The sequence below is a fragment of the Triticum aestivum genome, chromosome 4A, assembly GCF_018294505.1.
Source record: "Triticum aestivum cultivar Chinese Spring chromosome 4A, IWGSC CS RefSeq v2.1, whole genome shotgun sequence".
NCBI lineage: Eukaryota > Viridiplantae > Streptophyta > Magnoliopsida > Poales > Poaceae > Triticum > Triticum aestivum.
Genome location: NC_057803.1, coordinates 745,208,605 through 745,223,796, shown reverse-complemented (window position 1 = coordinate 745,223,796; position 15,192 = coordinate 745,208,605). Strand labels below are relative to the sequence as shown.

The 15,192-nt window shown below is 46.7% G+C and overlaps 1 pseudogene; it reads right to left on the bottom strand.

Moving 5' to 3' along the window:
* Positions 1-12,775: 12,775 nt before the first annotated feature.
* LOC123083583 (noroxomaritidine synthase 2-like) lies at positions 12,776-14,526 on the bottom strand (annotated as a pseudogene).
* Between the last annotated feature and the right edge of the window lie 666 nt (positions 14,527-15,192).

The window sequence follows — 15,192 nt, the reverse complement described above, 5'->3', positions numbered from 1 at the left end:
CCAATCAATAATATGCCGTCCACATATAATAAAAGAAATGCTACAGAGCTCCCACTCACTTTCTTGTAAATACAGGCTTCTCCAAAAGTCTGTATAAAACCATATGCTTTGATCACACTATCAAAGCGTTTATTCCAACTCCGAGAGGCTTGCACCAGTCCATAAATGGATCGCTGGAGCTTGCACACTTTGTTAGCATCCTTTGGATCGACAAAACCTTCTGGTTGCATCACATACAACTCTTCTTCCAGAAATCCATTCAGGAATGCAGTTTTGACATCCATTTGTCAAATTTCATAATCATAAAATGCGGCAATTCCTAACATGATTCGGACAGACTTAAGCATCGCTACGGGTGAGAAAGTCTCATCGTAGTCAACCCCTTGAACTTGTCGAAAACCTTTTGCAACAAGTCGAGCTTTCTAGACAGTAACATTACCATCAGCGTCAGTCTTTTTTTTTGAAAATCCATTTATTCTCGATGGCTTGCCGATCATTGGGCAAGTCAACCAAAGTCCATACTTTCTTCTCATACATGGATCCCATCTCAGATTTCATGGCCTCAAGCCATTTTGCGGAATCTGGGCTCATCATCGCTTCCTCATAGTTCGTAGGTTCGCCATGGTCAAGTAACACGACCTCCAGAATAGGATTACCGTACCACTCTGGTGCAGATCTTACTCTGGTTGACCTATGAGGTTCAGTAGTAACTTGATCTGAGGTTTCATGATCAATATCATAAGCTTCCTCACTAATTGGTGTAGTCGTCACAGGAACCGGTTTCTGTGATGAACTATTTTCCAATAAGGGAGCAAATACAGTTACCTCATCAAGTTCTACTTTCCTCCCACTCACTTTTTTCGAGAGAAACTCCTTCTCTAGAAAGGATCCATTCTTGGCAACAAATGTCTTGCCTTCGGATCTGTGATAGAAGGTGTACCCAAAAGTTTCCTTTGGGTATCCTATGAAGACACATTTCTCCGATTTGGGTTCGAGCTTATCAGGATGAAGCTTTTTCACATAAGCATCACAGCCCCAAACTTTAAGAAACGACAACTTTGGTTTCTTGCAAACCACAGTTCATAAGGTGTCGTCTCAACGGATTTTGATCGTGCCCTATTTAACGTGAATGCAGCCGTCTCTAAAGCATAACCCCAAAATGATAGCGGTAAATCAGTAAGAGACATCATAGATCGCATCATATCTAGAAAAGTACGATTACGACGTTCGGACACGCCATTACGCTATGGTGTTCCGGGTGGCGTGAGTTGCGAAACTATTCCGCATTGTTTCAAATATAGACCAAACTCGTAACTCAAATATTCTCCTCCACGATCAGATCATAGAAACTTTATTTTCTTGTTACGATGATTTTCAACTTCACTCTGAAATTCTTTGAACTTTTCAAATGTTTCAGAATTATGTTTCATTAAGTCGATATACCCATATCTGCTCAAATCATCTGTGAAGGTGAGAAAATAATGATACCCGCCGCGAGCCTCAACATTCATTGGACCACATACACCAGTATGTATGATTTCCAACAAATCAGTTGCTCGCTCCATAGTTCCGGAGAACGGTGTTTTAGTCATCTTGCCCATGAGGCATGGTTCGCAAGTACCAAGTGATTCATAATAAAGTGATTCCAAAAGTCCATCAGTATGGAGTTTCTTCATGCGCTTTACACCAATATGACCCAGATGGCAGTGGCACAAATAAGTTTCACTATCATTATCAACTCTGCATCTTTTGGCTTCAACATTATGAATATGTGTATCACTACTATCGAGATTCATCAAAATAGACCACAGGGTGCATGACCATAAAAGATATTACTCATATAAATAGAACAACCATTATTCTCATATTTAAATGAATAACCGTCTCGCATAAAAACAAGATCCAGATATAATGTTCATGCTCAACGCTGGCACCAAATACCAATTATTTAAGTCTAAAACTAATACCGAAGGTAGATGTAGAGGTAGCGTGACGACAGCGATCACATCGACTTTGGAACCATTTCCCACGCGCATCGTCACCTCATCCTTAGCCAGTGTCCGCTTAATGCGTAGTCCCTCTTTCGAGTTGCAAATATTAGCAAAAGAACCAGTATCAAATACCCAGGTGCTACAGCGAGCTCTGGTAAGGTACACATCAATAACATGTATATCACATATACCTTTGTTCACCTTGCTATCCTTCTTATCCGCCAAATACTTGGGGCAGTTCCGCTTCCAGTGTCCAGTCTGCTTGCAGTAGAAGCACTCAGTCTCAGGCTTAGGTCCAGACTTGGGTTTCTTTTCTTGAGCAGCAACTTGTTTGCCATTCTTTTCAAAGTTCCCCTTCTTCTTCCCTTTGCCCTTTTTCTTGAAACTGGTGGTCTTATTGACCATCAACACTTGATGCTCCTTCTTGATTTCTACCTCTGCAGCCTTTAGCACTGCGAAGAGCTCGGGAATTGTCTTGTTCATCCCTTGCATATTATAGTTCATAACGAAGCTCTTGTAGCTTAGTGGCAGTGGTTGAAGAATTCTGTCAATGAAACTATCATCCGGAAGATTAACTCCCAGTTGAATCAAGTGATTGCAATACCTAGACATTTTGAGTATATGTTCACTGACAGAACCTTTCTAATCCATCTTGCAGCTGTAGAACTTTTTGGAGACTTCATATCTCTCAATCTGGGCATTTGCTTGAAATATTAACTTCAACTCCTGGAACATCTCATATGCTCCATGACGTTCAAAACGTCGTTGAAGTCCCGGTTCTAAGCCGTAAAGCATGGCACACTGAACTATTGAGTAGTCATCAGCGTTGCTCTGCCAGACGTTCTTAACATCGTCAGTTGCATCTGCAGCAGGCCTGGCACCCAACGGTGCTTCCAGGACGTAATTCTTCTGTGCAGCAATGAGGATAATCCTCAAGTTACGGACCCAGTCCGTGTAATTGCTACCAACATCTTTCAACTTTTCTTTCTCAAGGAACGCATTAAAATTTAACGGAACAATAGCACGGGCCATCTATCTACAACAAATGTAGACAAGCAAAATACTATCAGGTACTAAGTTCATGATAAATTTAAGTTCAATTAATCATATTACTTAAGAACTCCCACTTAGATAGACATCCATCTAATCATCTAAGTGATCACGTGATCCAAATCAACTAAACCATAACCGATCATCACATGAAATGGAGTAGCTTTCAATGGTGAACATCACTATGTTGATCATATCTACTATATGATTCGCTCTCGACCTTTCGGTCTCAGTGTTCTGAGGCCATATCTGCATATGCTAGGCTCGTCAAGTTTAACCTGAGTATTCTGCGTGTGCAAAAACTGGCTTGCACCCGTTGTAGATGGACGTAGAGCTTATCACACCGGATCATCATGTGGTGTCTGGGCACGATGAACTTGAGCAACGGTGCATACTCAGGGAGAACACTTTTTATCTTGAAGTTTAGTGAGAGATCATCTTATAATGCTACCGTTAATCAAAGCAAGATAAGATGCATAAAAGATAAACATCACATGCAATCAATATAAGTGATATGATATGGCCATCATCATCTTGTGCTTGTGATCTCCATCTCCGAAGCACCGTCATGATCACCATCGTCACCGGCGCGACACCTTGATCTCCATCGTAGCATCGTTGTCGTCTCGCCAACTATTGCTTCTACGACTATCGCTACCGCTTAGTGATAAAGCAAAGCAATTACAGGGCGATTGCATTGCATACAATAAAGCGACAACCATATGGCTCCTGCCAGTTGCCGATAACTCAGTTACAAAACATGATCATCTCATACAATAAAATATAGCATCACGTCTTGACCATATCACATCACAACATGCCCTGCAAAAACAAGTTAGAGTCCTCTACTTTGTTGTTGCAAGTTTTACCTGGCTGCTACGGGCTTAGCAAGAACCGTTCTTACCTACGCATCAAAACCACAACGATAGTTCGTCAAGTTAATGTTGTTTTAACCTTCTCAAGGACCGGGCGTAGCCACACTCGGTTCAACTAAAGTTGGAGAAACTGACACCCGCCAGCCACCTATGTGCAAAGCACGTCGGTAGAACCAGTCTCGCGTAAGCGTACGCGTAATGTCGGTCCGGGCCGCTTCATCCAAAAATACCGCCGAACCAAAGTATGACATGCTGGTAAGCAGTATGACTTGTATCGCCCACAACTCACTTGTGTTCTACTCATTCATATAACATCAACGCATAAAACCTGGCTCGGATGCCACTGTTGGGGAACATAGTAATTTCAAAAAAATCCTACGCACACGCAAGATCATGGTGATGCATAGCAACAAGAGGGGAGAGTGTTGTCCACGTACCCTCGTAGACCGAAAGCGGAAGCGTTAGCACAATGCGGTTGATGTAGTAATACGTCTTCATGATCCGACCGATCAAGTACCGAACGCACGACACCTCCGAGTTCAGCACACGTTCAGCTCGATGACGTCCCTCGAACTCCAATCCAACAGAGCTTTGAGGGAGAGTTCCGTCAGCACGACGGCTTGGTGACGATGATGATGTTCTACCGACGCAGGGCTTCGCCTAAGCACCGCTATGATATTATGGTGGAGGGGGGCACCACACACGGCTAAGAGATCTCAAGAATCAATTGTTGTGTCTATGGGGTGCCCCCCTCTCCCGTATATAAAGGAGTGGAGGAGGGGGCCGGCCAAGAGGTGGAGGCGCGCCCAAGCGGTGGGAGTAGGACTCCTCCTTTTCCTATTTGGAGAAGGAGAGGGAAGGAAGAGGAAGGAGGGAGGAAGGAAAGGGTGGCCAGCCCCCCTCCCAATTCGGATTGAGCTTGGGGGGGGGGGGCTCCGTTGCTCCTTTCCCCTCCTTTCCACTAAAGCCCATTAAGGCCCATATACCTCCCGGGGGGTTCCGATAACCTCCCGGAGCTCCAGTATTGTCCCAATCTCACCCGGAACCATTCCGGTGTCCAAATATAGTCGTCCAATATATCGATCTTTATGTCTCCACCATTTCGAGACTCCTCGTTATGTCCATGATCACACCCGGGACTCCGAACTACCTTCAGTACATCAAAACACATAAACTCATAATATAACCGTCATCTAACTTTAAGCATGCGGACCCTACGGGTTCAAGAACTATGTAGGCATGACCGAGACACGTCTCCGGTCAATAACCAATAGCGGAACCTGGATGCTCATATTGGCTCCCACATATTCTACGAAGATCTTTATCGGTCAAACCGCATAACAACATACGTTGTTCCCTTTGTCATCGGTATGTTACTTGCCCGGGATTCGATCGTCGGTATCTCAATACCTAGTTCAATCTCGTTACCGGCAAGTCTCTTTACTCGTTACGTAATGCATCATCCCATAACTAACTCATTAGCTACTGTCAAAACCGGCGGATCTCGGGTAGGGGGTCCCGAACTGTGCGTCTAGGAGGATGGTAACAGGAGACAAGGGACACGATGTTTTTACCCAAGTTCGGGCCCTCTCGATGGAGGTAAAACCCTACGTCCTGCTTGATTAATATTGATGATGTGTGTTACAAGAGTTGATCTACCACGAGATCGTAGAGGCTAAACCCTAGAAGCTAGCCTATGGTATGATTGTTGTATATTGTATCTATGTCGACTAGCCTGGCCCTGGTTTATATAATGCACCAGAGGCCTAGGATAACAAGAGTCCTAGCCGAATACGCTGGTGGGGGAGGAGTCCTTGTCTTGATCACCAAGTCTTGTGGAATCTTCCTTGTATGCGGCACCTGTCCGGACTGGCCCATGAGTATGCGGCCCTGGGGGTCCTCGGCCCAATCTAACCGATTGGGGGACGACGTGGTGAGTACCCCCTACTCCAGGACACCGTCAGTAGCCCCCTGAACCGGTCTTCAAGCTAGGGATGCTCCTTGATTCTTCCGAACTGTTCTTCATCTTCGGTTGCCGGTCTTGAAAACTGGTTCAACAAATCTTCTCATCTTCGATCTTGAGGATCGCCAAAATGCATTCGACGAGTTTACACGTCGGGTATCCGAGGAGCCCCTTTAAGTTTCCGGCCTGTATCAATGCCTTGTTATTTTTATGCCACACCTCGGGTTTGAAGTTATTCCCGGGAGGCAGTGTCCTCTTGCGTTCGAGCTCTAACGCCGGACTACATTCGAGGTATCTTTTGCAGCCAAGCACCAACGCCGGACTGCTTCCCAGCTCCATCACCGGACTATGTATCCAAGCTCCAACACCGGATGGTATCCGAGCTCCAACGTCGGACTATGTGTCCGAGCTCCAACGCCGGATGGTATCTGAGCTCCAACGCCAGAATGTATCCCAGATCCAACGCCGGACTGTGTCCAAGCTCCAACACCGGACTGTATCCGAGGTGTCGTAAATCACCTTGGTTCAAAGAAGTTTGAAGGAGTTTAGCCGAGCTTAATGCCGGAAATGCCCTCTATGGAGCCAGCCGCTAGCGTCCGAGCTTTATGCCGGACTACTTCCGAGGTGGTGCACCACCCCAAATGTGGGCCGATTTTTGTCAATATTTTTGATTGATGCAATTTATTCTCTGCCGAGATACATGGCCAGTAGCCCTCAAGGTGTGTGTCGGTCTAAAACCCGAGATGCCCATGAAGGATGACATAAGACTGTTGATCCCCGTAGCTGCCGAGACTCAGGTTGATTTGCAAAATCGGTCTGAGGATCAAGTCCTAGCTCGGCAGAATACTTCGGGACACAAAAAGCGGCGTGCTCAGTCCTCAAGACTCAGGTTGGGTGCGGCCGACCAACCCGAGGATCAAAATCTCCCCGGAGACTGTATTACACTTAAAATTTTCTGCATTGGACAGGCAATGCATTAGCCCCCGAGATACTGGTCGGGTGGCAATACCAGATTAGGGGATTGTTGTGCCCCTTTAATATTTGTAAATAATAAGCCCGAAGCCCAGTAGCCCCCGAGCCTTAATGCGGGCATGGGTGGCCGAATTAAGGATCGATATCCATAGTAAAATCACAAATTATGTGTAATGAGTCAATGTATCCAAGTACTTTATGTCATTAATGCTCGGATCTGCATTGTACAAAACTTTGTTGACCGACCATCGGCTTCCACCTCCTCGGCCAATAGCCGAGGAGTGTTTGTTCTACTTTATAAAGCCTTTATGAGGGCAAAGTTTTACGACAAACAAGGCAATCTGGCCATACGGTTTTATAAACAAAGGTACGCAGAGAGAAATAATATATTACTGTTTAACAGAAGAAATGTCTTCCAAAGAAAATAGTCCCGCTATCGGTTCCTTTCTTTGGGTTGTCATGCTAAGCATGATCATGAAACCTCAGCTCCAATGTAAGAGCAAAATATTGAGGATTTAGTTTGGGAGGCCAGTTACTAGCCCCCGGTAGTGTTCGGCGACAGTCGAGGTCAAGCCGGAAACACTTCGGCCAATTTTATGAATGGCTCATTATTTAATATAGTCATTGGATCGCTGACCAGTTTACACCTATTGTGACAGTCAGTTTTCGGCTTTCTCCACTGAGGTGCTTGACCATGCGAGCTGGAAGCACAATCGCAGTGGTTCTCCCTTTGCACACCTAGCCAAACAAAGCGGAACATAGGAGGCAAGCGCGGGAGCCGGGCAACCCAACTATTGACTGAAGACACAATTCGAAACTGATGCATATATAGCAATATCCGAGAATGTTTTTGCCGAATCTCTAAAGGTGTCCGGCGTTGCACTGCAAGACTTGTGCTGAAAACACACAAATAGTTAAAAGTGCCAAAAGCTTGGAAAACCAAAAAACGCAGTAAAAACATGACGTCCGAACAAGATCAAGTGTTTGGTGCCAATCCTAAAATTGAACTTTAGAAAAAAAAAAGGAAGTGCTTCTGCCGTGCTTTAACTCTTCAACGACTAAGAAGAAAAACACTTATTATGAAACGGCTCGAATAAACATAAGAGCCCCCAAGTGACTTGGGTAAAAGTTGACTATAAAATGTAAGGTGACATGTAGAATGCCTTCTAGCCGGATTGTAGATTGTTTGTCATAGCGGACCTTTTCGCTTCAACCTCTGGACCCAATAGTCCGGAGTGTGTCCGAATACCCTCGCAGTTATAAAAACCGGGGCATGCGTGGAGCCAAGGCGTAGGGGTCATTAGTGCTTTATCAGACAAGTGCTCAACTAGTTATGTTATATTACATGGTTAGTAAGAAACATCTTCCAGGGAGAATAGTTCCGTTAGGGGTTCCTTTCCCTGGGAGGCATTGCCCTAAAGTGCATGTCCGGAGTGCGAAAAGAGCAGAAAAACATCTGGGGGCAGGTAAATAAATAGGTAAGAAATCATCTTTTAGTTCACCGACCGAGTATTCCCTTAAGAACGCTAGCTTTTGGCTTCACCCAGTCTGAGGTACACATCCGGCTGACCCGGCAGTAACAATCGCAGAGGTGCTCCCTTTACCACCTAGCGGAACAATCGGGAACGTAGGGGTAAGCACAGGAGCCAGGCAATCCAGCTTGGCCAAAACTTAAGTCATATTGATGCATGTAATGGTGAATAAAAGGTACATGCGGAAGTGTGACACATGTGTTGGGCATAGAGCCCGTATTAATAAGCTTCTGTTAAAGAAGCCCCCAGGTATAATGAGCGCGGGTAGCGCGTCAAGTATGTGTGAACAAAGTTCGGACAAGGAAAATTTTTACAAGCGACTTTTTTTTTCAAAAAAGTATGATGCTTGGTCGAACTGAACACAAGTTAGAAATTTAAAACTTTGAGCATGAAGGCAACTTAGCTGGTTAATGTGTTCGGTATTGACGACGCGGTCCGAGCTTGATGCGGGACAAGGTTCCATCCCCCAAGCCGGTCCCGAGGTGGCGGAGCAAAGAGCTCGGCACTCCGAAGTGGTGACATAGCACGGTCAATGCAGGACGGCAGAGTGATGCCGAAGTCCCCGGCATGGGGTAATGAAGTGTTGACGAAGCCCCCCGTCCAGCCGAGGTGACGCCAAAGGATATAGTCCGGCTGGATCATTTTCCTGTGCATAAAAAGTAGTGCAGACCGGAAATAATAGTAATAAAAAAATCGTTACATAATAAATAATTTATGCAAAATGAGTAATAAAAGAGATATGGCCTGGTGCCGAAGTCGATGTCGATGCAGGTCGTCGGTGTAATGCAATAAAGGCGTGGCAAAGCCTGGATTCGCAGGTCGGTCCGAGTTCCGGATGCGGCGTTCGCCGGACTATGTACGGAAACTAACCGAACCATCATGCGACCTCGATAATGCGGCCACCATTTGATAGACCTGTGTACATATGATGGACAAACCAGAGTAATAATTCCTTGGGAAAAATTAACCCAAACAAGTAAAAAGAAATACTAGGATTAATAGCACCTGGTTTATTTGTTGTAGCAATCTGAAGGAAGGTGATTCCCAAAATTGGGACTCGATCTGCGCACCCATTGCCTGGTCGGCTAGTGACGCTGAAGTGTCCGGAGTAGGTTGATGAAGAGATGGCGAAGCCCCCGGTCCAGCCGAGATGTCGAAGTAAGTCGGCGTGATGGACACCAACTTGAAGAAGCAATAGTGCGGCCCTGCCGATGCAGGTCGTGACGTGGTCGATGCCGGCTTGATGAAGCGACTGTGCGGCGATGCCGGTGTGCCCGCTCCGTGTAATCCGTGGGATGGCGATGTTGGTGATGATTTATCCTTCGTGATGCCGGACTCTTGTTCGGCTTGCCGAGATGATGATCCGAAGAAGTTGAGCTCGGCTCAACAAGGTGACGACGTGTCTAGCGCAGGTCGGCAGTCGTGGAGCAATATTGTCGGACTGGTTTGACACCAGCATGATGTTGAAGATCATGTTCAAAAGATCTTAAAGTTAGTGGGATGTGTTCGGGAACAGAACACAATACCCCATACAAAACTTCCTTCAAAAAGGATGTCCGAAATCCCGTTCATAAAAAAGACGAACTTGGGTCGGATTTGTTTTCGCGCAGAAAACAAATCCGAAAAGTGATGCACTAATCGGAAGGTTCCCGGAGTTTGGACGGTCGGATCGAGCTGAAATTTTGAACGGTGGTAGATATAGGAATTCCGCAGCCGATCAACGGTTGGATCTTCCAAAGGAAGTCCGAGCTAGAAGCTGGACACCACGCCCTAAACTCGTCCAGATTCTCGTCCAGATTCAATGCGGCTCTGGTATATCGGAGATTGCCAGAGATTCCTCCATCGGAACTCGACAAAATTTTCCAGGGTTGTTGTAGACTCAATTCCGCACAATTCCACCGAAGCAATCGTTAAAACGACACTTGAGAAGGCGGTGGCGGCGGACACAAGTCCGCTATCCGGAAAAACAGTACGGTCGCCCGAGGGCAATGTTGACGTTGAGCCCCCGGGCTCCCTGGATTATTCCTCCATGATCTTGATAGAGATCGGAGTTGATGTTGATGAAGGCCCTCATCCGAACATGACGATTGGAGGTAGGGCACAGTCCTTGGTCGAACCAAGGTGACCAGTCGAGCTGGTGACGAAGATGTCGAAGTCGCAGTTGATCTGCAGGCGAGCCATCGACCTTTTGCCGAACACACAGAGGAACTCTCAATGAAAGCACCAATGTCGGTGTCAAAACCGGCGGATCTCGGGTAGGGGGTCCCGAACTGTGCGTCTAGGTGGATGGTAACATTAGACAAGGGACATGATGTTTTTACCCAGGTTCGGGCCCTCTCGATGGAGGTAAAACCATACGTCCTGCTTGATTAATATTGATGATGTGTGTTACAAGAGTTGATCTACCACGAGATCGTAGAGGCTAAACCCTAGAAGCTAGCCTATGGTATGATTGTTGTATATTGTATCTGTGTCGACTAGTCTGGTCCTGGTTTATATAATGCACCAGAGGCCTAGGATAACAAGAGTCCTAGCCGAATACGCCGGTGGGGGAGGAGTCCTTGTCTTGATCACCAAATCTTGTGGAATCTTCCTTGTATGCGGCACCTGTCCGGACTGGCCCATGAGTATGCGGCCCTGGGGGTCCTCGGCCCAATCTAACCGATTGGGGGACGACGTGGTGAGTAACCCCTAGTCCAGGACACCGTCAGCTACATTGCTTGCAAGGCTTATAGTGATGTGCATTACCGAGAGGGCCCAGAGATACCTCTTCGACAATCGAAGTGACAAATCCAAATCTCGAAATACGTCAACTCAACAAGTACCTTCAGAGACACTTGTAGAGCACCTTTATAATCACCCAGTCACGTTGTGACGTTTGGTAGCACACAAAGTGTTCCTCCGGTAAGCGGGAGTTACATAATCTCATAGTCATAGGAACATGTATAAGTCAAGAAGAAAGCAATAGCAACATACTAAACGATCAAGTGCTAAGCTAACGAAAAGGGTCAAGTCAATCACATCATTCTCCTAATGATGTGATCCCGTTAATCAAATGACAACTCATGTCTATGGTTAGGAAATTTAACCATCTTTGATTCACGAGCTAGTCAAGTAGAGGCATACTAGTGACACTATGTTTGTCTATGTATTCACACATGTATTATGTTTCCGGTTAATACAATTCTAGCATGAATAATAAACATTTATCATGATATGAGGAAATAAATAATAACTTTATTATTGCCTCTAGGGCATATTTCCTTCAATCCCCCGTGGGCCATGAGTCAGAATCTCTGTCGAGGGAACCAAATATCCGTCTGCGCAGACTTGGTTCCATAGAAAGGGTTCCAGCAGGCCCATGATCGAGCCCAGTCCCCAGGTGCCCTGGACACCCACATTCGGGCCGTGGGACTTCTTCTCCAGAGGAGATTGAAAAATGGGTATCAGCGAGTCTTCATCTCAGCAGCTCAATGTTTGTCCCTCCGCAGGCATGAACAAACTGAGTCTGCCGAGGTCTCTTGCTCGAACCTCAGATCCGTTGGTCAGTCGGACATCTTGCTGGAAGAAAGCACATAACAACTCTCCAGCGAGACCTCGGCCGACTCGGGGCAACTGTCAATTTTATAAATACGGGGTAGGCCCAAGTATATGAATGGCCCATCGGAGGCCCATGATCGCATAATATATGGTCCATAAGGCAATGGGCCAAGGGGCTTCATCATCAGCCCATCGGAGATAAGGTGGCCCAAATCCGCACTAAGCCCCAACAGTCGGACTGTGGCTCAGCCGACTGTCGAGTACCAGAACTCAGACGAAGATGAATGGAGATGTGGGCTAGACCATTAGTCAGTTGTCTGCTAGACCATCTCTTGGCCATGATGTCTCGATGACGGTCGTTACCCAACGGCAATATAACTCTGTTAAATACAGCAGCTACCAGTAGTAAATGTCATGGAACAGTCGGACACACCTGAGGCCATGAATAGCATTAATACCAGCCCTTTATGCACCCTTACTTGGTGCACTCTATATAAGCAAGGAGGGAAGCCCGGGGCTGAAGGTTGAACTTCTACACTTTGTACCACCGCTGCAGAGGGCCTCAACCTGTATAAATCCTTGAGCGTACTCTCAATCACTCCGTTCACTAGATACCATTGCCTCTACATTCCTACCTCCTAGTATTATCAGGATTATATCCACGATAGACATAATAGCTTCTACAACAACCAAATAGATTTCATTAGATGCATCACAAAATATGTATTCATAATGTAACTTATTTGTCTTTCAAAAAAATTGTAAATTATTTGGTTTTATAGATGGTGAAGCACTTTTCTACAAACGTAATGTGGAATAAAGTGGAAAAATTGATGTTTTTAAGTACAATGGATCCTTTTTAGGACAAGCAAGTTACAACAAACGGGGGCTAACTTATTAATTGTACCTCTTACATTGTGGGGATATCCTGAAAGACTCTAAAACTTTACATTACGTGCACCCATGCATATGCACGGAAGAGCGCATACTTATAAGCTTATAGAACCAATAAAAGAAGCTTAGACAAATTACACGGTACTGCTGGGTTGGTAATGTCATTTATTCGATCCGCCGTTTGAGGATCTTGGCCCACAACCCGTTCTTCATCTTGAGCACAACTGATGGCTTGGGCTCTATAACATACCCTCCCACCATCTCAAAATCGAAGTTCCACACCATGGCGGCAACGACACTCTTCATCTGCATTACCGAGATGTGCTTGCCCAAGCACGATCTTGGCCCGGCGTTGAATGCTAGGAACTTGTAGGACGGTATGTACAGAAGCTTGCCGTCCTCATAGACCCACCTTTCTGGGCGGTACTCCGTGCAATCCTTGCCCCACACACCTTCCATCCTGCCCATTGAGTAGAGTGAAATCAGGATAGTTTCACCCCTTTGCACCTTGTGACCGCTCGGCAGTACGTCGTCGGTCATCACCGTCTTGCGCTCGATGGGGCCCGGTGGGTACAGCCTCATGGATTCGAACAATGCCGCGTGCAGGTAGACGAGCGGCTATGTCTCCTCTGGCTCAAAGGTTACCATGGTGGTGGAGTTTTTTGCTTTGTGCATGGCAATGGGAGCTAGTTTTCTTCTAATGCTCGACGCGATGTGCGGGTATTTGATGAGGTTGTAGAAGAGCCAGGTGAGGGTCGTGCCGATCGTGTCACGTCCAGCAAACATGTAATTGATCAGGGTGGCGTACATGAAGCCATTAGGTTTTCCATGGTCGTCAATATACCCTGGGTCATGGATGTAGGAAGAAACTATTTCTACATTACTGTTCTCTTGCTCTTCATCCATGTGGACCGATCTATCTCCCCTTTTCTCCATCATCTCCGTGACAAACCGGCACAGCTCCAATTGCGCCGCGGCGAGCTTCCGCTCTGGGCCAATTTTTAGACGCTTCATCAACTTCCAGCAAGATGCTGGCACCATGTTCCAGAAGAAGCCTACATCCATGACAGCTTCCATGGCGTTCGACACAATTATAGGTGGCATATCGGTGGTCAGAAGGCCAGGGTCGACCCCGAAGACCGACATGGCCGTCATGTCGAATGTGAACCTGGTAAACAGGTCCTGCATATCGAACGGGATTAGGCTGTCCATGCGCGCCAAGAAGGGGAGGAGGCCTTTCTCCAACTTATCGCGGCAGCAGCGGGCCATGTAAGCCAGCAGCTGTGGGCTCGACATGAGGTGCTGCACTCTGCCACGCTGGCGTGGCCATGACTCGCCGTCCGCGTTGAAGAAGCTGTTCCCCATGGCGTCGAAGATGGCACCGAACTCCTCGCCCTTGGGATAATTTGTGAAGTTGGAGACGAAGATGTGGCGAACATTGGCCGGGTCGCAGGTGATGAAGAAGTGCATGGCAGGCCCACGAAGCACGAAACTACTGCCGGAAGCAGCGAGGAAGGCGGTGGTGTGGTCATGGAAGCGGAGGAGGTTGGCGACAACGGAAGGGAGCATGCCAACCAGGGGCCATTCCGTTGGAAGAGTTGGACAGTCATTGAACTCCTCAACTTGATGAAGCAGAAGAGCAAGGAGAGAAGCAAGACAAGAAAGGAGACGAGGAGGTGTTGTGGCTCAGGCGACCAGAAAGGTGCCATTGTTTTTCATGCTCTTCAATGATAAATGTTTGAGAATTACGTACAATTTATAGATTCTTGACGTGCATCTCTAGTGCATGTTTGTGCATGCGATAATACCCATGCTGAGAGGCTTCCGGCCGGGGGCCGGGATCACCAACTGCCGTCCTGTCCTTTTCTGCCGGTCTGATGTGTACGTGCTTCATGAACGTGTATATCGACCGTTCAGCCAACTCTCAACTGCCAGCACCCTAACCGTACCGTGCCAACATTAACCTATGGACAGGCTGCACCTCCACCTCGCACCACTGCTGCTACTCTACTCTTCCTATCCAAATTACAGCTCCACTAATGCCACTTTACGGGCTACCTCGAAGAAAGAGAAACTGGCTAGAAAATTTCACAATAATCAGAAACATCGGTCATTCGGTCCATCAGTTTGCTGGACCTTTATAAGAAAAAGGGTTTCCCCCTGCCTTATATATAAAGCACCATCATCACAACATCGAGCAAGAAGATACAAACGCACGCCACTACCACACTCAACGCACACACCCAAGGCGAGATACAAAGGTGCCGAGCACCGAAAACACCACCCCAACGACGACTAAGCACCCTAATGATAAGCCGAAGACCACCATGAAGATGAGCAATCCACCGAGCGGTAATGAGACGGACAAAGCCGGA